We start from the raw sequence: 26,823 nt of genomic DNA, 5'->3' as shown, positions 1-26,823 counted from the left end.
GAAGTGAAGACCAAGTTAGTTGCAAAATGCAATTCTTTAAGCAGCCCCATTTTTAATGAAGCTATTGATCCAGACATGTTCATCACTTATTAAGATTCAAGGGAAAAAAGGTATTGTTTACATTACCTTGTTGATGTAAACTAAACTAACCTTTTACCCATTTTCCTGTATACTTACTTTGTGTACTTTAATGGCAATGTTGCACACTACTTTGAAAATTGGCTTGACCTCATGCTTCATCTTCAGGTCAATCTAAACATTATAACCCAGTCCATAGACAATTTGTTTTGCTTAAGCCCTCTTGAATCCTATGGGATAAAGTAGTTAAGAATATCAAGCACATTAATGTTACCAATCTCCTACAGGTTGTGGTTGCATTGTGGATGTCGTACTCAGAACACACACCCACACACGAACAAACGTCTTCCTTGCGGCAATGACCCACAATGGAATTAAGGTTTTGAAATGCTCCAGGCAAGAGATACCAACTATGTGGCAACTCTCCACATCAACTATGGAATTCTTTTTCAAAAATTATCGTGTCATGTGATGAGATCTCACCTGGAGGTGTTTTTTAGTCACCTAAAAATAGGGGCTATTTCATTACAACCCATATCTATCACACGAGTGTATTTTAATGTTTAGAAAAGGGAAATTTCACTCCCATTAATATACTTTCTGAAGCCTCTTTTTTCAAAAGCTTTCACAGTCCTAACTTGTATCTCTCTGTGTCTCAGCAGCAGAAGGTTTTGATTATGGACTACCAAGTCAGGATTGACTCTTAGCAACCACATAGATAGAACTTCTCTAGGATGACTGCTCTGCAAATTAGTCATTCAGGTCCTCCAACTGTGCATCTAACAGCACTGTAATCAAGTCTGTCCACCTTGCTGCTCTTCTCCTCTTCCCTTTCACCTTTCCCAGGTTTACAGACTTCCCAAGAGAGCTAGGTCTTTGCACAAAGTGCCCAAAATATGATAATTTGAGCCTGGTCATTTGTGCCTTAAGTGACCTTATCAATTGTAATTTTATCCAGAACTGGATTGATTCTATGATCCATTTGTTTGATTTCTTGGCTATCCATGGTATTTTCAGGGGTCTTCTATAATCAATAGTCTTTCTATCCTTTCATTTCCATACAGTGTAACAAGGAAAACCTTTGCCTGCATGATTCTGATCTTTGTAGATGTAGACATATCACAGAACCTGAACGTCTTTTTCAAGGCCTTCATTGCTTCCACACCAAGGGCTAGTCTGTGGCATATTTCTGGACTGCTGGTTCTTTTACTGTTAATAATCAACAAAAGGCAGAAGCTTTCCATGACTTCAGTCTCTTCAGTGTCAATTCTTGCTGCTATCAATAGTTTGGTCTTTATGTTTAATGTTAGTCCCATTTTTTTTCATTATCCTCTTTGATTTTCATTACTAGAGCTTGCAGATCATTTGCATTTCCAACTATCAGAGTAGTGACATCAGCACAGTGCAGATTACAGGTAGTCCTCAACTTATGACCACAATTGGGACTGGAACTTTCCCTCCTAAGTGAGGGAGTTGTTAAGTGAGTCTCGCCGGATTTTATGACCTTTTTTGTTGTCATTAAGCAAATCACCATGGCCATTAAGTGAATCATGTGGTCTTTAAGTGAATCAGGCTTCCCCCATTGACTTTGCTTGTCAGAAGCTGACTGGGAAAGTCGCAAATGACAACCATATGACCTTGGAATGCTGCAACTGTCATAAATACATGCCAGTTGCCAAGTGCCTGAATTCTGATCATGTGACTGCAGGTTGCAAGTCTGAGGACTGGTCGTAAGTCACTTTTTTCAGTGCCATCATAACTTCGAACTGTTACTCAATGAATGGACATAAGTTGAGGATGACTTGCATTGATGTTTATTCCTCCAACTTTAAAACCATGCTTATCTTCAGGTGGTCTGACTTGTGGAATGGAGTTGACGAATTATGCAGGGAAGCAAAGATACAGGTGAAATGATCAATGAAAAGCCTAAAACGTACTATGTCAGAAACTATGAACTGCTATCATCTAGATTGCTATGGGTTTGAATGAAAACATTTGCAGTTTAATTTTTCACTTATACACACCAAAAGAAAAACAAGAAACTACATTTATACTTAAACATAATAGACTGAAGAATATATTTAATGTATATTAAATGCGTTTATGTCAGTCAATGCGTTTGTCAAGCTTGTATAGTTAAATGCATAATTATGCTTAATCTGAAAAGAAATAGCATGATGGGTGTGTATGGAAGGATGGATAGAATAAACATAATTAATTTAAAATGCCTAAGCAAACACAAATGCTTTAACCAGACATGTATATGTGAGTGTGGGTCATTCTCCCCCTTTTTATCTTATGTGTTTAAATTATTTCTTGCTCATTTTCTGTACTTTGCATAACGTTGTTCACCCCAAAAGAAAGAATTTCCACTTCTTCCTTGTGCAGTTGGGCTGCTGTGTGATCGTTATACTTTTTCTACAAAGGTGATAGAATTCAGTATTATTGTTGCAGAATATACAGCAAATCCTCAAATATTTTATTTTGTTTCTAGTTATAGTGGCTCTCACTCATGGCCAGAATCTTACCACAAGAGTGAAAAAAGCTTATCTAGACTTTCTTCTTCAATATGTATATTTAAATAGATGTGTGTAGTAGTCCAGAAGGATGAAGTGTAAATCTAAGCCCAGTGGAATGTAAATTACAAATGATAAGGTCACTTACTACAATGATATGGGGTCTTCGTCCCTGGAAAGTTGGCTTGCAAAGCAATCATGACAAGCTTTCTAATTGCTTGTGAGATGCTAGTGCCATATGGCGGCTATGGGGGCTTCCTCGGGTCTTGCCACCCTCACTTGATGTTGCATCTGCTCTGTGCCAGCTTGCCCAGTGGGGATGGCAATTAGAAGCCAAAATAGGAAAGAAAACACAAGAAATGGGTGACCAGAAGGCCTTTCATTAAAAATGTATAAAAGGGGGAAACCTGTGGTATACAATGCCTATACTAAACTCTATATTTGCTGGGAAAAGCGTTAGTTAGACTCTGCAGGTATTGTTCAAAAAACAAATCATTTGCAAATTATGTGAGACCCAATGGCAACATTTAAAGAAAAAAAATCAAAACCCACAATTTTTTTGTGAAAAATTACTGATGACATATTAGTGAGTCATTCTCAACCTGAAGTCCAAAAGCTTGTTTTAAGAAAATGCCTGTTATTGGATCTCGCCTTGCATTTGCCTTTGTATTTTACTTCAGGATCGCATGACCTTTCTAAAGCTGCAGTTTGCAATTGCACTATGCAGCATGATATACAAAATAAAAACTCTTTCTGATAAAGGTTTTGCCTGGCCAGGTATCTACGTCTATGGAGGTATTTGTGCAATTAATGTTGCGTTAAAATAACCCATTCAAGATTCAAAAAAGATCTGGGAACAAGGCGTTGCCTAGACTTAATGTCTTCCTTGTTCTCTTCACCTCTCACTGATATGCATGAGTCAAGTGTATTATGAGGTGATGTTGCTGGCCCCGTTGCTTATACTGTGTCAGGACTTTTGGTCTCTATCTGAGTTGAGCAGATTTTTATATGTAAACCCTGATCAGTAAAGGCAATCCACAACTGGAATGGAAAGAGGCCAGATATGTCACATGCCTTCAGAATGGAGTGAATGGGGGGGGAGGTTTAATTTGTTGTTTGAGCCCTGTAGAGGACCATGGAGATGGCCTTGAAGGGAATATTCAGAAGCCGTTATAGAAACAACAAGCGCAGAAACGTTCCTTAAGCCCTGGGAAAGGTGACAGTATTAGGAAGAGGCTCAGTCTGGCTCTTCCCTGACTCAGTGGGGTATAAGAAGGAGGGAATTTACAACACAAGCAGACTTGCAAGGTTCTGTTATTACAGCTCAGTGTTTCTCAACCTGGGCAACTTGAAGAGGTGTGGACTTCAACTCCCAGAATTCTGCTGGCTTGGGAAATTCTGGAAGTTGAAGTCCACACCTCTTCAAGTTGCCCAGGTTGAGAAACACTGCTAATAAAGCTTAGTTCTAGTCTTTCAGTAGAGCCAGTTTTATGTATGTATGTATGCGTGTGTGTGTGTGTATTTTTAAGGATTTTGATTACAACAGTAAAAACTAATACAAACTAAACTTAAAGAAAGAAAAGAGAATAGAAAGAATAAAAAGTGCAAGAAAAAAGAAAAAGAAACAAGAGAAAAGAAATAAGAAAAAGAAAAGAAATATATAAAAAAGTGACTTCCAACCTTCATTACAACAAGTATAGACAAATTTCTTCACCCCCTATAAGGTTATAAACAGGTATCTCTTCATCCCATATCCCATCCCTTATCTATAAGCAAATTGATAAAACATCAACTTTTCAATCCTGATGTCAGCAAAAGTCCATAAAAGGTTGCCAGAACTTTGCAAAAACAATGTCTTATTTTAACCTTGATCAAATAAATCAACTTTATATTCCTTCCTTTTACTTCTAAGAGTCTTAATCTTTAATTCATTCAAATATTGTCGAAGGATTTGATTTCTCTTCAATTCTTCTTCTTCTTCATTATTATTTATTTATTGTCTATCCCTTTATTATAGGGATGCGGTGGCGCTGCGGGTTAAACCGCTGAGCTGCTGAGCTTGCTGATTGGAAGGTCGGCGGTTCGAATCCGCGTGACGGGGTGAGCGCCCGTTGCTAGTCCCAGCTCCTGCCAACCTAGCAGTTCGAAAACATGCAAATGTGAGTAGATTAATAGGTACTGCTTCGGCGGGCAGGTAACGGTGTTCTGTGTAGTCATGCCGGCCACATGACCACAGAAGAGTCTACGGACAAACGCCGGCTCTTCGGCTTTGAAACGGAGATGAACACCGCCCCCTAGAGTCGGACACGACTGGACTTAATGTCAAGGGAAACCTTTACCTTTACCTATCCCTTTATTATTTTTATAAATAACTCAATACGGTGAACATACCTAATACTCCTTCCTCCTCCTCTTTTCCCCACAACAGCAACCTTGTGAGGTGAGTTGGGCTGAGAGAGAGGGACTGGCCCAAGGTCACCCAGCTGGCTTTCATGCCTAAGGTGAGACTAGAACTCTCCGTCTCCTGGTTTCTAGCCCGTTGCCTTAACCACTAGACCAAACTGGCTCTTATCCCATTATACTGACTTCTTCAAGGCTTTAACAAGCCTCTTTTGTAGATCCAATAAGAAAACATTTTTCAGGTCATTCTCTTGGTTTGTCATTTGTATTTTCCCTTTAATTTTTAAAACTTCAGCTGTTTTCTTTTGTATATCCAATAAAGCATCCTTTACCAAATAATTCTCTTGGCCTGTCATTTGTAGTTCCACTTTTGGTACTTTCTCTGTCTTGTCAGACAAAATTTGTTCCACATCTGTCATTCCCTCATTAACATCTTTTGGACATTGTCTATCCATAGAGTTAGACATCATTACTGGCACTGTTGATATTGTAGAAACTAATTTCTGGCTCCATTCTTCAAAGATTTCCTTTAATATTTCTAATGTTATGACATTTTGTGTCACTTTGTAAGTCCCAGTTAACCAACACCAAAAGGTGGCTTATATTATTTTTCTTGCTACTTAGAATCTTTAGTCACCTCTAGGGTCCAGTTTCTAAAATCATAAAGTCGCTTATATCTTTGTTATGATTTACAATTACTTACAGTTTATCTTAGTTATGATTTACAATAACCTGAGATAGCCAATATAAATCTGGTTCTCACAAGAAGCTATTTATTTTTTTATAGTTGATTCCAAAACCTATAGTAAAAGTCAATATTCCAAATTTAACTGGACCCTTAATCAGTTTATAACTTTCTTAGATCAAAATCTTATTTAGCTTTTTGCTGTTTATTTCAAATTCTTTAAGTTCTTAAGCTTGTAACTAATTTTTCTTTAGTTCAGAGTTGAAGTTAATATTAATCTGGTGACTTTTCAAGTTTCTAACAGCTTTAAGATGATTAATAGGCAATTTCCAAAAGTGATTAGAAAGTGAGGCTGGCGAACTAAGTGTCCTTTAAAGGGCTCCACTGAAGTTGCAAGCAAGATGACTAATCCCTTTGTCTCCCACCACTCAAGTCCACCAAATACCGTTGTCCTGCAGTCTCCTCATGAGGAGCAGCTGCCCAGAGCACATGCGAGCAATCTCCCATCCTCTCCTTGTCTGGAGAGGTTCTGAAGAGCCAGTCTACTCACTGGCTCCATTTTCGCAGAGACATCAGTTCACATGCATCCCCCCGGAAGTCCAGTGGAGCCAGTTTCCTGATCTGGCCTGCCTCATAGGGCTGACAAGAACCGTTGTATACTTAAATCACTTTAATATTTAATGCTTTTTCCCTATGTTTTTTTTCCTCTATGTTTTAATTATTTTCTGCTTGATTTCATTTTTTTTCTGTATTATCATTTGGTTATTGTTTTCTCTCTCCCTCCCCCCATTATAGATGGATTTAAAAAAAAACCTGCTTAGTCTCTTTAGTTGTCATGCACTACTTTTGAATCATCTTGAAAATGAATGAAAATATATATTTATATTTATATATATATGACTAATTTTGACTGCAAGTCTGTCACAAGTCTTATCTCTGGAGGACCTCATCAGAGGTAAATGCTGTATGAGCATCAGTCCCCAGACAACACAGTTGGTGCTTTGTGGTTATGTTTGCACCACACAAATGACTCAGCTGTTCCCTCCCCAACTGACTTACCAGTGCTTTCTGACAGCATGCAAGATGGCTGGGTCTGAAATGTGGCAACCATTTTTTTCAATCTTCCCAGCTGCTGCAAAAAGGCTCAGAGGTGTTTCTGCCCTCCCTGCTTTCTGACTTTTACTTTTTTTTTTGCACTCAAGAGAGAGAGAGAAAAGCAAAAATCTACAGTGGTTGGAAATAGGGTTTATTTTATTTATTTAATAAATTTATATAGCCACCCATCTCGCTTGCATGTGATTCTGTGTGGTAGGCACTCGAGGGATCTTACTCCTCCATGTTCTGCCCCTATTTATTTATTTAGCTGCCTTTCAATATGGCCATGAGGGATATGTATGTGAAAACCACCACAGAGGTTGAAATTTCTAGAAGGCTGTCAATCTCAGAAAGGGGGAGAATCAGCTAATCTCTAGGTAAGAAATTCACACAACACAGGGAATTCATTTTATTTTTATTTTATTGATTTATTTTCTATCCTGCCTTTCTTATTTTTATAAATAACTTAAGGCAGCGAACATACCAAATACTCCTTCCTCCTCCTATTTTCCCCACAACAACAACCCTGTGAGGTGAGTTGGGCTGAGAGAGAGCGACTGGCCCAAGGTCACCCAGCCAGCTTTCATGCCTGAGTGGGGACTAGAACTCACAGCCTCCTGGTTTCTAGCCTGGACCCTTAACCACTGGACCAAACTGGCTCTCTGGCTCTCTAAATTTTTTTAGACCTACACAAGACTGTCTATTTGGAGCTAAACCTAAACCCTTCTGGGTTAGTTGAGTAGGTCACATTGGCAAGTTAGGGAATTTGTAGAACACATTAACATTCTGCCCTCCCATGGCCCAATGATGTTTGTTGTGCCAGCTACAGATCTAACAGTTACTACAAATCATGTAAATCTTTATAATGATCCCCTTTCAAACCTTATCCGTCTGCCTGTACCATCACACCCCAGCCCAGAAGTCAGTCCACAGCACAGACCCTGCCACCACAGTCTCTCCTGCTGTCTATTTACATTACTATTGTTTATGGTCAGTTACATTAACAGTTGGTATAACAGCCTATTAAAAATATTCAACTGGACTGAAAATCAGAAGCTTTTCTGAAAGTGTTTAGAAAAGGAAGTATGCAAACTTAAGTGTTCTTTCAAAGGCACTGACCGCAGTTTGAGCAAGATGGTTGTTCCCTCATCTCCCAGAGCTCTAAACCCATCAGAGACCACTATTTTGCGGTCTCCTCATGAGGAGCAACTCTCTGGAGCACTTGTGGGTGATCTCAAGTCCTCTCCTTGTCTGGAAAGGAAGTACTGAAGAGCCAGTCTACTCATTCTGCCCTGGTAATTGCGGAGCTGTCTTTTTTGGCGCCATCTTCAGTCTGCCATTTCTTCCTCTGGAAGCCCCAGTACTCTGGTTTCTCTTCAGATCATATAAATCTTTTGCCTTTTACCAGTATGTCCTTTTTCATCTTGCATCACACCAGACAGATTAAGTATTTCACAATATGTTTCTGAACGAATGTAAAAAATAATTGTCATAAAGCAGTTAATGAGCCTGGAGGAAACATCTATCTGGCACCATCAGTAAAGCTAGAATTACCCAATCTAATTGATGCTGTGGCCAATACTTCCTTGACTTCAGTCAGTGCATGATATGAAACTAAATAACTTTGGTGAGTTTTGGAGAAGGAGGTATTCAGAGAAAGCAATGCATTTTGATTAACTTTTGGCATCCAGGAAAAGACCAAAGAATGGATAGATTTTCTTTAAAATGGATGCTTCAGTGATGAACAGATCCTTTGACTTGTTTTCCACAACCTGGAATCCAGTGATTTCATTTGATGTGGTTCAATATCAGTAGCCCTCCTTGAGTTTAAATAAAGATGCCATTCTGAGCTTGCCTCTCATCCCTAATTTGATATTCGATGCACTGCCATCCATCTTTTATGCTTTCATGCCAAGACTGTCTCATATCAAACTCCTACCAGATGAATTTCCCCAAACACTTGAAAGCTAATTCTATAATGCTTGACACATTCATTGATTTTTTTAAGGTATTATCCAGGCTTAGCCTGGATATCAGTATTCACCTGTACCAATGCTCCCAGCCTTAAGTCTGAGCATGTTTCCTCTCCCCATAACTGAGCACAAGTAAAGATGAAGAAGTAACAAAGAAGCATCAGGATGCATGAAAGCCTGCAAGTATGAGCCAAAAGAGCTGCTTTGAGAAATAACGGAATGTATCAAAGGCAATGTAGGCCTGTACCTGCTGTTGAAAACTGGATACTTTAATACTTCTTATTGCCAGAAGCAAAACACATCATGTGTCAAAGATTCAAAACAATTATAAACACTTATGAGACAGCCAATGAATGTCTGGAGTGAACGATTAAGTCACTACAGAAGAATCTTAATCAACCTCAATCTCAATCTCATCAAATTCAAAGAAACAATTTTTCACTCTTTTTGTGAATTATTAAAATTCTTACTCCTGGGATTGAATCTCTCGAGTTATATATTTGAAAGCCCCTACAGTTCAGAATATCAATACAGGCTCTCCCCATCATGGAGCTGCTAATTAGGGACTGTGGTCTGGTATCTACAAGAAAAAGGTTGGGAAAAGCTCAACAAACAAACAAGCTAGCAATGGGCAAGAATCTGGCTTAGCCTCTTCCAATTTATTAGTTTTCTAAATTCAGAAAAATAAGTATATGATCCGGAACATGTTCTGAGTTCAGTTCTTGCAAAATTTTTATTCACTTTATTATGGAGAATATTCTGAGATTTTCCCTTTTAATTTTTTTTAAAATTAACTGTTCTTTTGTACAGTCTTTAAGTGAGTTTGTAAAGTTTAAAACATAAACTTAGAAGGGCAAGTAAAATCTGTATGTACTGTATTAAAACTATGATTACCAAAGGTATATATTGTAAAGGCTGGGAGCTTTATATTCACAGTCTTATGAATATCTATGCAGAAGATGTCCCAATAAGTTCAGTGAAATTTACTCCACAAGAAAGTCTTCAGATATTAACATGGTAGCTTTACAAGAATGTCAATGTCACCCTTTGAGACTGTTCCATAACTACAGAGCCATGAACAGAAATAGATCATTTTCTTTAAAAGTTGGTCAATGTCAACCACAGAGCCAGTGGGAGCAGGGACCTCATAAAGTGGTATCATAATCTGGACCTTGCCATGCACCCAAGTAATATCTTTTACAGAACTATGTCATGAAGCCGTGGGAATTGCTGCAAGGCCTTAATTACAATCTCAATTCATCTAGTCATGTGAGAGACCCAAGGAGATGAAACACTACCTACAATGGTAAAGGTTGCTCATAAGGCTGCTCATCATGGTTCTACATGAGGTGCTTAAAGGACAATGTGTGTGACTTCCAGGGCTGTGCAGTGCTTCAGGTTCAGTTCCAAAAAGATGTTCTAGAGTGCACACGGTACCTGCCTGTACCTGTCTGCAACACTTTGGCCTGTTTTTGTTTGCTGTGGGCACGCTCACTTCCCTCTGATTAGCAACTTCCATCCATGCCCATTTTGGCTTGAGCAGCAGGAGTAATCTGATGAGAAGCACTTGTCAAACATTATGAAGCTTCCTTATCTGCATAGGTAGTTAAATGCCCCAAAAGACAGGAAGCTGGTACAGCAGAGGTGTATGGAAGAGTCTCTCTGCAAATGCTTGTCAACAGCCTCCTGGGAGTGTCCACCCCAATGGAGTAGGTGATGGAACAGGAGATGGATGATGGAGCAGACAACAGAATAGGGGGAGCCTGGTGGTGCAAAAGATGGAGCAGAGGAACAGTGACAGAACAAAAGCAGAGAAGGGTAACGGAATAGGCAAAGGAGAGGCAATGGAGCAGGTAATGGAGTAGGGGAAGAGTGATGGAATAGGCAGTTGAGCAAGAGGGGAGCTAGAACAATAGAGAAGCAGCTATATCTTTTCTGAGGATCATGTAGCAGCTCCAGAGGGCAGCCATGCAATCCCCCCGAAAGATGCAGTGACAAGGGCTACTGCATATTTGTGACTCTGCAGATTCTGAAATTGAATCTGAAGCAACGCACAGCTGTAGCAGCTTCCTTTTTTCAAAGGGTGTAGTCTATCCCTGCTGTGTTAGAGGTTCTATTGTTCATTATACTGAGTGAGGCCCTGAACCTTTGCCTCCTGGTCTAACCTTGACAGAACTAGCGGAGGGGCCAGTTGCACTAATGGGCAGGAATCCTGCATATTCATCAGGGCACAGACTCAGCCAGCAGAGTTTTCTGTGTCATAATGGGGGGCGGGAGTGTGGAGAACAAGGGATAAGGCCTGCTTGTCATAAGTGATCTCTTCCTGTATAAATTTTAAAGGGCACAGATTCCCTATTTTCCATTGTATGAGGTCACTGAATTTACATGATTTTTACTCTCCTTGGTCCCTCTCCTGAGCCAAAACATATTCAATAAAGTCAACTCACAATTTCAGAAGCTTCTTGATCCCCAAAGGCAAAACCAATCCCATTTTGCACTTAAGCTCGTTTTATGGACCACTCCACAGGACATGATGCATTTTGAAACAACTAAGTGTCTGATTTGCCCCCAGTCATGGCAATAGCAGAAGACTTACTGACTCAGCATGGCTTAGAAAAATGGCTTCATTGCAGACAAGAAAGAAGTCGTATATATGCAGAAGATCTGCCTTCAGCAGAACATGGAAATCAAGCCTCAGAGTTTGAATCTTAACCATGTTCCTCCCGCCCTTTCAAGTCAACAGACTCTTGGCCATTCTTTTCCTAGGCTTAAAATTGGGAGCTTCTGCCCTTACATCAAAGGAGGAAAAAAAGAGATTTGAATTACATGCCCTGTAAAAAGGTTTTTTTTTGTAATCTAGGCCTGTTATTGCCTAGAGATGGCAAATAAAGATACACGTATTGATTGAAAATCAGCGTTCCTTGCGTTGTGACTTTGGCCCAAATTTACTGTTTTTATCCAATGTCCAAAAGTATATTAGAGTATATTACTGGAGATTCCTCACCTTATGTTTTGTTTGGTGGCTTAACATTACTATTTTAAAAGCTGCAAGCAATGCTTGAAAGCAAGGAAGAAACTCTAATGTGGTTATGTCTCAAGTATGGCTTATTTCCAGTGCTGGTAACTTACACAACAAATGTTAAACCTACTACGATGTGTCATATTTCTAAGAATAAACCAAATGCATAAAAATCTGACAGGGCCCTTCAGCAAAACTGTGCTAGGCTATTATAACTTCCATTATTATCAGTTGCTATGGCAACTGGTATTCAGAAGACAACTTTCCAATCCCACCGGGAAGTTATGGAGCTGTAGCTTATGTGGATATCAGTGAAAGACAGTTCTAGAATGACATGGTAGGTAATAAGCAGATTTCTAATAAAAGTCAGAGACAAAGAATATGTAAGCATAATAACTTTACTGCACTAACTAGCAGGTTCAAGTGGCCCTTGTGGGGTTGGAGTAACTAAGTTTGGCCAATATGCTACTTACATATTTGTCTAACATACATCCTTAGCTAGGCAGAAAGAGCTTTGCAGGAGTGATCCATACCCTGGCATTCTCCTGTCTGGGGCTAATGCGCAGTGTTATACTGGCATTGCCTTTCCAAATGCTCCAGCCACTTCAATTGGTTCAAAATTGGGCAGCTCCACTGCTAACAGGGCCTGGCCAATACCATCCCACTGCATCAGCATTCCACCATCTGCACTGGCTACCAGTCTGTTTCTGGTAGCCTTAAGGGTTGGGGCTGTGCTGCCTGAAGGATAATCTTCTCTAAACTCTCCTTTGAGATCTCGAGGCCATTCTCCAGGTCCTCTACCCTGTGAGGGAAAGGCCTTTTCACTGGTGATGCTCCATCTGTGGAACACCCTCTCCAGAATGTCCTCTTCACTGGCACCTATGTGATGGTCCTTCCAATGCCGAAAGAAAGTATTTTCTTTTGTTCCCCAGGCATTTATGAATCTTTATGGAGTTTTAGATCTTCAGTTTTCTGTTAATACTGTGATTTTATTCTTTACTTATTGCCATTATGACTGCTCCTCCTGATTTTTAGCTTGCTCATTTTCTATGTCAATTTTAGCATTGATTTATGTAGTTTTTATACTGCTGTTATATTGTTTTCAGCAAAGGATCGTTACCTTGTCGTGGTGCTGGAGCTTGAGCACCTCAATGATGCCATGAGCTAAACCGTGAAGGGCCACCCAAGATGGGAAGGTCATGACAGAGAGGTCAGACTAAATGTGATCCCTGGGGAAGGTAATGGCAACCCACCCCAGTATTCTTGCCGTGAAAACTAAATGGATCAGTACAACCAGAGATATGTCGGTATACCATCGGAAGATGAGACCCCCAGGTCAGAAGATGGTCAAAATGCTACTGGGGAGGAACAGAGGATGAGTTCAACTAGCCCCAGACGTGATGACGCAGCTAGCTCAAAGCCGAAAGGACGGCTAGCGGCTGATGGTGCTGGTGGTGAACGGCGAATCCGATGTTCTAAGGATCAATGCACCATTGGAACCTGGAATGTAAGATCTATGAGCCAGGGCAAATTGGATGTGGTTATTGGGAAGATGTCAAGATTAAAGATAGACATTTTGGGCGTCAGTGAACTGAAATGGACTGGAATGGGCCACTTCACATCAAATGACCACCAGATCTACTACTGTGGACAAGAGGACCACAGAAGAAATGGAGTAGCCTTCATAATTAATAGTAAAGTGGCTAAAGCAGTGCTTGGATACAATCCAAAAAACGACAGAATGATCTCAATTCGAATTCAGGGCAAGCCATCTAACATCACAGTGATCCAAATATATGCCCCAACCACAGCTGCTGAAGAAGCTGAAGTAGAGCAGTTCTATGAGGATCTGCAGCACCTACTGGACAACACGCCTAAAAGAGATGTTATTTTCACCATGGGAGACTGGAATGCTAAGGTGGGCAGTCAAATGACACCTGGAATTACAGGTAAGCATGGCCTGGGAGAACAAAACGAAGCAGGACATAGGCTGATAGAATTTTGCCAAGACAACTCACTCTGCATAACAAACACTCTCTTCCAGCAACCTAAGAGATGGCTTTATACGTGGACTTCCCCAGATGGACAACACTGAAATCAGATTGACTACATCCTTTGCAGCCAAAGGTGGCAGACATCTGTACAGTCAGTAAAAACAAGGCCTGGAGCTGACTGTAGTTCAGATCATGAACTTCTTCTTCCACAATTTAGGATCAGACTAAAGAGCTTAGGGAAGACCCACAGATCAGCTAGATATGAGCTCACTAATATTCCTAAGGAATATGCAGTGGAGGTGAAGAATAGACTTAAGGGACTGGACTTAGTAGATAGGGTCCCGGAAGAACTATGGACAGAAGTTCGCAACATTGTTCAGGAGGCAGCAACAAAATACATCCCAAAGAAAGAGAAAACCAAGAAGGCAAAATGGCTGTCTGCTGAGACACTAGAAGTAGCCCAAGAAAGAAGGAAAGCAAAAGGCAACAGTGATAGGGAGAGATATGCCCAATTAAATGCAAAATTCCAGAGGTTAGCCAGAAGAGATAAGGAATTATTTTTAAACAAGCAATGCGTGGAAGTGGAAGAAGACAATAGAATAGGAAGGACAAGAGACCTCTTCCAGAAAATTAGAACCATCGGAGGTAAATTCCAGGCCAAAATGGGTATGATCAAAAACAAAGATGGCAAGGATCTAACAGAAGAAGAAGAGATCAAGAAAAGGTGGCAAGAATATACAGAAGACCTGTATAGGAAGGATAACAATATTGGGGATAGCTTTGATGGTGTGGTCAGTGAGCTAGAGCCAGACATCCTGAAGAGTGAGGTTGAATGGGCCTTAAGAAGCATTGCTAATAACAAGGCAGCAGGAGACGACAGCATCCCAGCTGAACTGTTCAAAATCTTGCAAGATGATGCTGTCAAGGTAATGCATGCTATATGCCAGCAAATTTGGAAAACACAAGAATGGCCATCAGACTGGAAAAAATCAACTTATATCCCCATACCAAAAAAGGGAAACACTAAAGAATGTTCAAACTATCGAACAGTGACACTCATTTCACATGCCAGTAAGGTAATGCTCAAGATCCTGCAAGGTAGACTTCAGCAATTCATGGAGCGAGAATTGCCAGATGTACAAGCTGGGTTTAGAAAAGGCAGGGGAACTAGGGACCAAATTGCCAATATCTGCTGGATAATGGAAAAAGCCAGGGAGTTTCAGAAAAACATCTATTTCTGTTTTATTGACTCTTCTAAAGCCTTTGACTGTGTGGACCAGAACAAATTGTGGCAAGTTCTTAGCGATATGGGGATACCAAGTCATCTTGTATACCTCCTGAAGAATCTGTATAACGACCAAGTAGCAACAGTAAGAACACACCACGGAACAACGGACTGGTTTAAGATTGGGAAAGGAGTACAGCAGGGCTGTATACTCTCACCCTACCTATTCAACTTGTACGCAGAACACATCATGCAACATGCTGGGCTTGAGGAATCCAAGGCTGGAGTTAAAATTGCTGGAAGAAACATTAACAATCTCAGATATGCAGATGATACCACTTTGATGGCTGAAAGCGAAGAGGAACTGAGGAGCTTTATGATGAAGGTGAAAGAAGAAAGTGCAAAAGCTGGCTTGCAACTAAACCTCAAAAAAAAAAAACAAGTTTATGGCAACCAGCTTGATTGATAACTGGCAAATAGAGGGAGAAAATGTAGAAGCAGTGAAAGACTTTGTATTTCTAGGTGCGAAGATTACTGCAGATGCTGACTGCAGTCAGGAAATCAGAAGACGCTTAATCCTTGGGAGAAGAGCAATGACCAATCTCGATAAAATAGTTAAGAGCAGAGACATCACACTGACAACAAAGGTCTGCATAGTTAAAGCAATGGTGTTCCCCATAGTAACATATGGCTGCGAGAGCTGGACCATAAGGAAGGCTGAGAGAAGGAAGATCGATGCTTTTGAACTGTGGTGTTGGAGGAAAATTCTGAGAGTGCCTTGGACTGCAAGAAGGTCAAACCAGTCCATCCTCCAGGAAATAAAGCCAGACTGCTCACTTGAGGGAATGATATTAAAGGCAAAACTGAAATACTTTGGCCACATCATGAGAAGACAGGACACCCTGGAGAAGATGCTGATGCTAGGGAGAGTGGAGGGCAAAAGGAAGAGGGGCCGACCAAGGGCAAGGTGGATGGATGATATTCTAGAGGTGACGGATTCGTCGCTGGGGGAGCTGGGGGTGTTGACGACCGACAGGAAGCTCTGGCGTGGGCTGGTCCATGAAGTCACGAAGAGTCGGAAGCGACTAAATGAATAAACAACATATTGTTTTAGATAGTTCTATTTTTTAATGCATTCTTCTTGATCGTACACAGGAGATGAGCCAATACTCCATACATTTCAGATTCCTGGGATGCTGATGTAGTGATGGTCACCAACTTAGATGGGGATTAGAGAAATTCATGGTGGGTAAAGCTATCAACAGCCGCTAGTCATGGTGGCAATATGCGCGTCCAGAGGCACCCCATCTCTGAATGCCGGTTTCTACTGAATACAACCAGATGGGTGCTTTTGCAACTATAGATCATAAGATGCTCACTGATAGGTTTTTGGTGTGATTAAGCAGGGCTGTCCATGTATTCTTATGAATGGTCCTCTATATAAAAATAAATCAGGCATACTATATAGAAAATCAGACATAAGATAACACAGTTTCAGCTTAGTGTGCTGTTTTTTTCGTATGGGTCTTTTTTCCCAATGGGATAAACCCAGCGATACACTGAAATGATATATCAGACAGAAGTAACACTGTTCGGACCACAGCCGTTTTCTCCATGATTGATTTATGACATATTGATAGTATCTCCCAGGCACTGGTGAAATAATCCAAAACTGGTTTCCTCTACTGTTATTTTGGCATATCGGTGGTTGGATGACTGAAGGGGGAATGACCTAACTGTTTAGAACTAGGCTGAGGTATTAATTATAGAGCAGCATATTTTTTAAAATCATAAAATTAAAACAGGAGATTTGATTTCAAAGCATGATTGTTTAGTAATGGGCAGAGCAACACTTCTGGCTTTGCTGATTTTAGATGGCCCTTCCTGGCACTTTTGTAAAACAGTGTAACTGGAACCACATTGTTTTCGTTAAAAAAAAACAACCCTAAGATATTGCTTTATGTCCATAGGTCATATATATCCAGTGATGTACTGGAGATTATTACAGTTGTGTTCTGTGAATGGAACAATGGAAAGGTGCCAGTTTATTCTAGCTGTTAAGGGGATTCTTTCACAGTTTAATCAACAGCTGTAGACCTGGGAAAAACACTGTGAAATACAGATCCCTTATTCTCATGCTGAATGTAATAGCAGATAAATTTAAAAAGAAACAAATAACACAGCCAGCAACTGTAAACTAGGGATTTGCACCTAGGATTTAATGAGAAATCAATTACGTCTTGAAAAGCAAGACCCTTTGATGAGTTGGTAAATGTGTTGCATTTAACCCACACTGCAGTAGACTAGAAGAGCAATTTAAATTTAATTCACAATCAAACTATATGAAAAGGCAGTAGGAAGGACTTTGACAGATGTATACAAGATTTCTGCAAACTATAATTACTGGTATAGATATTAATGGACAGGTTAATCCATTAAATTAGTTATGCAGAGAAGACCACAGTCTGAAATACAATTAACTTCTGCCTCTACTTTAAAGCTAGTCCTGGCAATGGATTTAATAAACAAAACAGAATTCAGTTTAAAAGGACACATTGATAAGTCTTGTGGGGAAAAGAGTATGCTTATGTGATCGCACACCTTTTCTATAAACAGGGTCTTCCAGCTGAACAATTATACTAGTTTTTTTCCCCCTTTTACACTATCTCCAGAAATACAGTTATTTATAGGAGCCACACGCTGCTTGGAATTCCTGGCAGTGTTCATAGAGGATTATTTTCAAATCAAAGTTTCTTCTCTAAAGTATCAGTTGCCTCTGGAAGGATTGGTTCAAGGAATTCTTCAGTATAGTGTCCCCTGTTGAAACCCACGAGCCAGACAGTAGCAATACCTGTAATATCTACCAGGAGTTTTAAAAGGATTGAAAAATACTCTAGATGAAGTAAAAGTTTACTGAGACACAAACAGAATAAAAGTATTCCTTAAAATGCAATCTCCAGCACCTGAAGTAGTGAGTGATATATTAGCTGCATTCAGATGTAACAGTCAGCCAGAGGATGAGAACGTACATGCAGCAGGAGGCTTCTGCACAAGGCCCAATCCAAGAACTGTAATGGAGTAAGTTAATGATGCTGCTTGATCATGTGATGTCCTAATTGTGGAGAGCGGTGTCTGCAGAGTGACAGGTGTGCAATGCCATGGTTATACAAATGTTGCTGTGACATACTTAAATCCCATCCTCAGGCCTCCCCTTGGTCCTCCCTATCAGCATCTGTCTTTGGAAAGGGTGTAAGTGCAGGCAACCCCAATACATTCCTGTGCCTGCTAAGGCAGCAGGGCTGCTTGTTTCACTGCCTACTGCTTCCAGGAATATCTGTGCTCTCATTGGAGAAGATTCTTCGCTTGTCCTGCCTCACATCTCTTGAAATGCCCCCCTGGGAGTGTGCTGCCATGGTTAACAAAAGAAGCTTAAATGCAGAGTTGTTGGTGCACCCTTGTTAGCAGTTTTGAAGGCACTGAAGGCTTACCTCCATAACAAGCATAGGACAAGACAGCGATATAAATATTGCTGAGACAGGCTTGGTAGCCACCATTGGATCTACAGGCACAGGGGGCTCCACCTGGGCCTTCAGTCTTTTAAAAACCAAACCTGGTCATGGTTTGATGAAGAGCTGGCATGTCCCCTTAGAGAAACCTAGGCAAATGTGGCATGATAGGTGGAGATAGTGTGGCAAATGCAGGATCTTCAGTACAGGTAGTCCTTGCTTACTGACCGTTTGTTCAGAGACCATTCAAAGTTACGACAGCACTGAAAAAGGAGACTTATGATTGGTCCTCAAAGTTCTGGCCATCACAGCACCCCTGCAGTCACGTGATCACGATCTGGGTGCTTGGCAACCGGCTTGCACTTATGACGATTACAGCGTCCTGCAGTCACATGATCACCATTTGTGAACTTCCCTGCCAGTTTCCCACAGGCAAAGTCTATGGGGAAGCCGGAAGGGAAGGTTGCAAGTCACCCCAGTAAGGCATTCGCACCCTCCCCTGCCCAGCAGCAGCCACCTCTGGCCCCATCTCACACATGCCATGCATCGCGCCTTACTTGCCTGCCAGCCTGCTTGCAAGCCACCTGGGACTCACTCAACAACCCAAGATCCTTGCTTAACAATGGCGAGGGGGAGTGCCAAGATTGCCATCACTAAGTGATGCGGTCATGTGACATTGCACTTTATGACCGCATCGCTTAGCGACAGAAATTCCAGTCCCAATTGCTATCATTAATTGAGGACTACCTTTATACTGATTAGGGTGACCACTAGATGGCAGAACGAGATGTGAGATCCGCATGGAGCCAACTCTGCTACAATTTCTCCTGGGAGCAACTTGTGCGCTCCTTGGACAAAGCCACTCATTGATGCCTAATGTTGGCAAGGGCCCCTATCTGAGGGGTTTTTAACTTGGGGCCCAGAAAGCTCTATTCTTGACCTGGGTAGGAACAAAAGTGAGATTAGAAAGCAGTCTCAGAGAGTGTGACAAGGTAACAACAAGACAGCATTGTTGGGCTGACAGTTCTCTGTGCTCCCCTAGTAACAAAAATAGCACACTCTGATTGGTTGGTGTTTTCCTCTGAGTTCTAGATACCCAAACAGATAGGTAAGGCTGTTTTAATAGTGTCTGGAAATCCAAGGAGATCTGAAAATAGTCCAAAGGGCCTGAACCAATCTTGGGTGCATTTTAAAATGGATTCAGAACAGTTGGAAGACTTCTTGGATTCAAGACTACCTTTCCTTCACTGGTATCATCATAATAAAGTGATTTAAAGCTTTCCTTATTCAACCAAATAAGAACTACAGTAAATACCAGCTTTCGCTTAGTGCATGGATGGGCCAGCTTTTGTCTTTAAGGATTGAAACCACTTTCTCTTGGTAATGGACAGGGCATCCCTCCTCTCACCCCACTTCAGAGATCTTGATAAAACAACAGCTTTGAGCACATCACATTTGTGGGGGCAGAAAGAAACTAGATGAAAGCACTTCCCCTCAGGTCTGATAAGGTCTGGTGCCCGGGTATGCCTAATGCACTGCAAAAACAATTAAACTTTACTGACTGATCAGCTAATGGTTGATAGGAAAAGATGGATGAGTCTCAAGGGTCTAATGAGACATACTTAGACCGGTTGATGCTATATGGATTGCTTATGCTTGGATTGCTTGGATTGTAAATAATGACTCAAAGATGGCTTGATTCCCTAAACTCAAATTAACACTACAGTTTGGACGTAACACATAACTGTAGCATAAAATCCTTATTTTTCGCTGTGAAGAGACATTGCTCAAGTCTTGACTATGTAATAGAAAACTCCATAAACTTACAAAGAATTGCAGTGTTAGTGCTGCTTCATTATCACAGTAAGTTTTTTTTTATTCTAACCATTCAACATTTCCTTGCCCTCTACATACTGGTCTTCTAGTGGCATTTCTGGTTTGTCCTTCCAAAAATACATTTTTAAGCAATAGTTACGGATCTCAAGTATTCAGGCTGATGATTTTAATCAGTAATGCTTGTTGTTAGAAGTCTTATGAAATGGAAACTACATCAGGGAAATCTGTAAGATTTGTATCAGGTTTGCTCAATACAATTATTTTTAGCTAAACTGGAATGGATAAATGGCAGAATTATAAGTAATCATTTGTCTACTCATGGCAGAGCAAATGTGTGCCAAAGCAGGATGGTTCAAATTACAACATGCATCCCTACTGTATTCTTTTTTGCAGAATGCAGGCTGTGCCAAGATGTAAGAAATGTTATGCCGAAGAAATTAAAGGAATGAGGTAAGAAAATGTAGCTAAAACAAGTTGCAACACCACCATTCTCTATTCCTCTCCATACCTTTCTATCCTTACAAACCATCCTTCCTTCCACCCTGTCCCTCTTGTTTTTTTAAGCTTCACACCTCTATCCTTCAGGATCTCATCAAGTCCATCCAACCACAACTTTCTTGGTTATTGTCTTCTTCTTTACTCATTTACTCCTCCTATATGTTTTGCAACAAGAACATAAATACCAGAAACAAGAAGGCATGAACTAGTAGACACATAAAAGAATGTACACTTAGTACAATTCTTAGCTATCTTTTCCCTACTCCTTCTGGAAATAAATGACTCTGAAATTGACATGATCTCTGTGCTAGTTTTTTTACCTGGAAAATCCTGCTTCCTCCAAATTCTAGTTTAAATCTGAGGCTAAGGGCAGTTGCTAAATTCCACCAGTTTCCAGCTTCTTATCCAACAACTTTGCTTGATTTTAAAAGGAGAAAGCTTTTTCTCTTAATACCAGAAAGGGAGGGTTTGTTTCATATGTGCTGAAACTCAAGTGATTCTGCTTGAGACTGAGGAGTTGATTCAGATATCTGACAAGGAGACTTTAGTCTTGTAAAAGAAGGCTGGCTACTCATAACACCAACGTTAACAGTATCAACGTTAACAGTATGCATCCCATCAGCTATCAGGTATTATACATTGTGCTAACATACTCTCAAGATATAATTTGAATTATGGAAATGGCATTATTAATAATACCACTGTAATCAGTGCCATAAGATTCTGTTCCAGATCAGAATTTTAGGAAAGAGCCGACTTTGACTCAGACTGAATCAGAAGTTGCCCGCCTTACTTCAAATCTTAATCCAAAGCAAGATTCATGCCCTCAATTGACTTGCATGGGCAAAACAAAAACATGTGGAATAACATCTAGAAAAAGCAGACCCATTATAAAAAGACATAGCAAAATTTTGAGAAAAGATGCAGGATTTTTGGAATTATACTTTTTCTCTTGTGTTATTACTGCTGCTGCTGCCACTGTTTTAGAAAAGTTCATGTTACTTTGTTCTTACAAAGAACAGCTCATCCTATGAGTTCTTACACCTAAACAGAGGTTTGGTACCACTTTGCTGACTCTCAAATATTACTCAGTTGATTCAAATGTTGACTCCCTCCGTTACTGCATTTCATTAAACTTCTTTGTCAGGGGGAGGCTGGATCCAAATATTAAAATAATCCACTGTTTTCGTTTGCTTGCTTCTTTATAAAGAAATTCATATTATTTTTAGCTTAGCTATGAAAACTTAACGTCAGAAGAAATGCTATAAATTGACACTCTGGGACACAGGATCTGTACTGATTTATACTCTGAAATAGGGAACACACCACTTCTAATTTCTAGAACCAGACTAGTTTTATTAACAAAATATACATACTCTGATTAAAACATGCATCTCTGAACTTTCTGTCCTCACAGAGGAGAAAAGGGAAAAGGGCATTATTTTGTTCATTCTGGAGGAAAAATCTGAAAGGGATAGCCAAGATCGTCCAACTTCCAACCAGGGAAAGCAGAGCAGAAACAAGGAATGGAATTCTCTGCTAATTATTTCAATTTCTATGGCCTCTGGTGGTCAATAAGATCAAAATAACAGAATGAAATATGTTGTTTATTCATTTAGTCGCTTCCGACTCTTCGTGACTTCATGGACCAGCCCACGCCAGAGCTTCCTGTCAGTCGTCAACACCCCCAGCTCCCCCGGGACGAGTCCGTCACCTCTAGAATATCATCCATCCACCTTGCCCTTGGTCGGCCCCTCTTCCTTTTGCCCTCCACTCTCCCGAGCATCAGCATCTTTTCCAGGGTGTCCTATCTTCTTATTATGTGGCCAAAGTATTTCAGTTTTGCCTTTAATATCATTCCTCACTTACGAAAAAAAAATCAACTGCACAAGTCTTGGTAATAATATCTTGGAATAGCAAAATAGCAAAATAATAATAAAAAAATCATAACCAATAATAAAATAAAATAATAGAAAAATAACAACAACAAAAAACAAACTGAATGAGTCAGCAGTGTGATATAATTGCCAAAAGGGCAATTACAGTTTTAGGCTGCATCAGAAGTATAATCTTTAAATCATGGAAACTAATAGTTCCATTATATTTTTACTTTAGAAACAGCAGTAGGATCAGAGATGGCATTGTTCTACAGGCCCAGCTTGAGCCACCCCTACTGTTAGGCAATTATGACTCTACAACATTTTCATTAGTTCAATTACCTTTAATAGAGCTTTGCGGCCTTTTTTAAAAGTCTACACAAGAACTAGGGTTTGCTCTCCAGATTAATCAGTTAGCATAAGCAATTACTCAAATGATGCCATAGTTAGGTCAGGCATAGCAGTTGGCTGCTGCTGATGCCAAACCACTTCCAGCTATCCCTGTTTCCACAGTTGTGCAGCTTCACTTCTATGTTCATGGTCTAATAAGTGCTGGAGAAGTTCAATGCTTTCATCACTCAATGAAACTTACATATTTCCTGAAACTGGCAGGATTTCCCATGGAAAGTTCTTGGGTGAGCTTTATCCTTGGACTCCTGACAGATGGAGCTATCAAAATGGGCAATTCCCATCATAGACAATAATGATTCAGTTTTAGATTATTATGCCAATTTCATGCTGAAACTGCATTTGATGATTCTAGTAAAAGAGCTGGAGCTAATCATGAAATTTGCAGAGTGCATCAATGAAAACCGAAAGTACAGATGTATCTAGCAGATTTTCAACTTTATTCTAGAGATATGGGCTGGAACAAAGTGGCTTTAACGGACCATTTTAAATAAGGCGTATCTAATGAACTGTAGGATAAGCTAGTTTGACAAGGCACGTTGGACACTGTAGAGGACCAATTCTAACACTGCCTGGATAGATAGAAGGCTTCAAGAATTGAGACAGTTGGGGGTGGGAAAGAGAGGATTTTTTATACCTTTTTTGTACTGTTTCCCTCTTTCTCCCCCAATCCTCAGACCCTTTTGGAACAGAACCAATACAACTGGTGCAAAAAGACCTCTGCTGTCTGTTACAGGAACCTACTACCTGTTACAGGAACCTACTACACTTGGTCTTTGATTCTATTGTAGAAATTTGGGGCACTGTGCACTTGCCTGCTCTGCTAAACCCTCTTGCCATGTATCAGTTGTGAAGTGTCATACTTGTGGAATAAAAAGCCATTTTGCTGGTAAGTGTCCAATCATCCAAGTCATAATTCTCTGGAAACAAAACCAGTGAATTATGTCAAGAGCTGAGAAAGGGGGCCATCAGGCAATTAATGGAAACTCAGCCATATGATTCCAGATGACCATATTTTACCTTACCTGTAATTCTATGCTCTCAAAATACTCCAGTATGCCCTTTTCTTCCTGACTGGGCTCTAGAGCTACAGCCAGTTTTATTGACAAGATTATTGTGCAAAAATTTACCTGGCCCACTCAGCAGTTGAACCTCTGATGCATTTAGAGATCAAACACACAAGATTTTTACATTCTGCTCTGAATGCTGAATATACGGTTCTCCTTCACCCATAACGAACACTAGGATACTTTATAATTATATTTAACTTCTTCTTTGAATATCCTTATTGGGCTGGGGATGAATTGGTTACAGACTCACAATCCGGAGATTCACTGGGATAGAGGAATTATTACATTTAACTCCAGCTTTAAAGATTAATATCAGTGCAGTAGCTCATAGGTGGACAGTGCTTTCAGGACCAGTTGTGTAGACTTAACTACCCCATTTAACAACCATGCTGCTATGTTTTGGGAAGTCTTCAAAATATCACCAACTAGTATGCATTGCAGTAATGCAGTTATAAAGTTATTAGGGCTATGCTATTCTTGGCTATGTGTCATAGCTGGTAGACCAACTGAGGCTGAGTACAACCCTTACTTAAGAGGTTGCCACCTGGATTTCTAGTGAGAAATGGAATCAAGTAGAACCCTGTAAAATATCCATCTGTTCCTTCGAAGTGACTGCTAACTTATTCAGAAAAAGTCACCTTCCTAATTTTGGGACTGAAAATTACCTATGCACAGTATCTCTACCCTATCTGGATTCAGCTTCTGTTTTTGGCCCATATCTAGCTATATTCAATGACAGAAACCATGTCAGAACCATTGATTTTTGTTTTGCTTTGACATAATTTTGCAAAAGTACCTAAGGCCCATAACAGATCTTACTCTTCCCCATGTTCCTTCTTTAGATTTTGCAGGTACATGATAGGTTACTAGCTAACCACCTAACCTAAAGTTGAAAGCAAATAACTGAGCACAAACAGTTGGTAGTAGAGATGTTCACACAGATATAGAAGTATGGAATTTCAAAGAAGATGACAAAAAGAGAAGTGGAGCATAGGACCAATGGGAAGAACAGATTTGAATCATAGTGTTGTTACTCAAAAAGAAGCTTTAAAAGGAAAGATGCACACAGAACAGGAAAGGAAGAAGACACCTGGCCCCCTGGGATGAATCAGCCCATTGGTACCTGCTTTTTCTAGCCCCTCATCTACCTTACCTTGCTTCTGAAGGTCGGACACAGTGCAACCAAAAGTAATAACATTAGAATGCAAAAAAGGAAGAGACTCCACCTTATAAACATTTTCAGAGCCATTGTCCCATGCTTCTTTCCCTTCTCTCTTCTCTTAGATTAGTATGCTAAAGTTCATAATTGCTTATCAAACTTTAGATGCTCAAGTTTATAATTGCTTATCCAGCTAAGAAAATAAAACAACGAAGAATGAAACCTGGTCTAATTCTTAAGTTTCATGTACCTAGCTTACTCAAAGAACATGAAGGGGTGCAACTTAAAACATTGGGATATTACCATGCTAAGAGAATGGAACATACAAATGAGATATTCAAGGAGTCAACCTGCCAAACCTTCCATATTCTGGGACCAAACTTGGAAGAGATATCCATAAACCAATACAGGGTCTCTCAGGTACTTATCTAATAGAGAAATCATCATGATATCTTAAACTGAATTTAGCAGGAAGGTCCTGGCCGGGTGGGCTGACCTATGGGCTGCTAATGTGGGAAGCCTGACAAAGGCAGCCTGATAAATTCACAGCATGGACTCACAAGGAGCAGAATGTAGCATGTGCAGAGGTAAGGCAGTGTGTGAGTAGTCCCCAAAGCCAACACTGGGCATATTATTGCCTCCAGGCAACTATTAAGCCCTTGCACAGCTTGACTGATATAAAGACATAGAGCTGAGCGTCTAGCCTACTTACAATACAGTACATTGTCTCCAGATGAAATTGCTTCATATAGATACTGAAGAGCAGAGGAGAGTGAAGAAAACTCTTTGGGAGCCTGTAATTCATGCCTTGGGGACTCTCTGGTGGTTGCCCTTCAGAGAGGAATGGAATCACCATAAAACTGACCTTGGTACCCAACTCACTGATCTGGTCATGCAATGTCCCATGATCAATGGTGTCAAAGGTCATGGAGAATGCCGGAGAATCAATATAATAGCAGCCTCCCCCCCACCACACATTTCTCTCCTGTAAAGGTAATGGCTGCGAGAGCTGGACCATAAGGAAGGCTGAGCGAAGGAAGATCGATGCTTTTGAACTGTGGTGTGGAGGAAAATTCTGAGAGTGCCTTGGACTGCAAGAAGATCCAACCAGTCCATCCTCCAGGAAATAAAGCCAGACTGCTCACTTGAGGGAATGATATTAAAGGCAAAACTGAAATACTTTGGCCACATAATGAGAAGACAGGACACCCTGGAGAAGATGCTGATGCTAGGGAGAGTGGAGGGCAAAAGGAAGAGGGGCCGACCAAAGGCAAGATGGATGGATGATATTCTAGAGGTGACGGACTCGTCCCTGGGGGAGCTGGGGGTGTTGACGACCGACAGGAAGCTCTGGCGTGGGCTGGTCCATGAAGTCACGAAGAGTCGGAAGCGACTAAACGAATAAACGAATAAACAACAAAAGGTAATCAATTAGGGCCACTATGATTATTTCAGTGCTATATTCAGCCCTGAAGCCAGACAGA

General features: G+C 40.5%; 1 protein-coding gene across 2 annotated transcripts in view; it reads right to left on the bottom strand.

Annotated features, from left to right (window-relative positions):
• Positions 1–26,823, bottom strand: part of GABRB1 (gamma-aminobutyric acid type A receptor subunit beta1) — a 110,342-nt gene that overhangs the window by 43,795 nt on the left and 39,724 nt on the right. The window lies entirely within an intron of this gene.

This window comes from Candoia aspera, chromosome 8 (assembly GCF_035149785.1).
Source record: "Candoia aspera isolate rCanAsp1 chromosome 8, rCanAsp1.hap2, whole genome shotgun sequence".
In the NCBI taxonomy this organism is placed as follows: Eukaryota; Metazoa; Chordata; class Lepidosauria; order Squamata; family Boidae; genus Candoia; species Candoia aspera.
The sequence above is the reverse complement of the archived record's forward strand: the minus strand, read 5'-3'. Positions and strand labels throughout refer to the sequence as shown.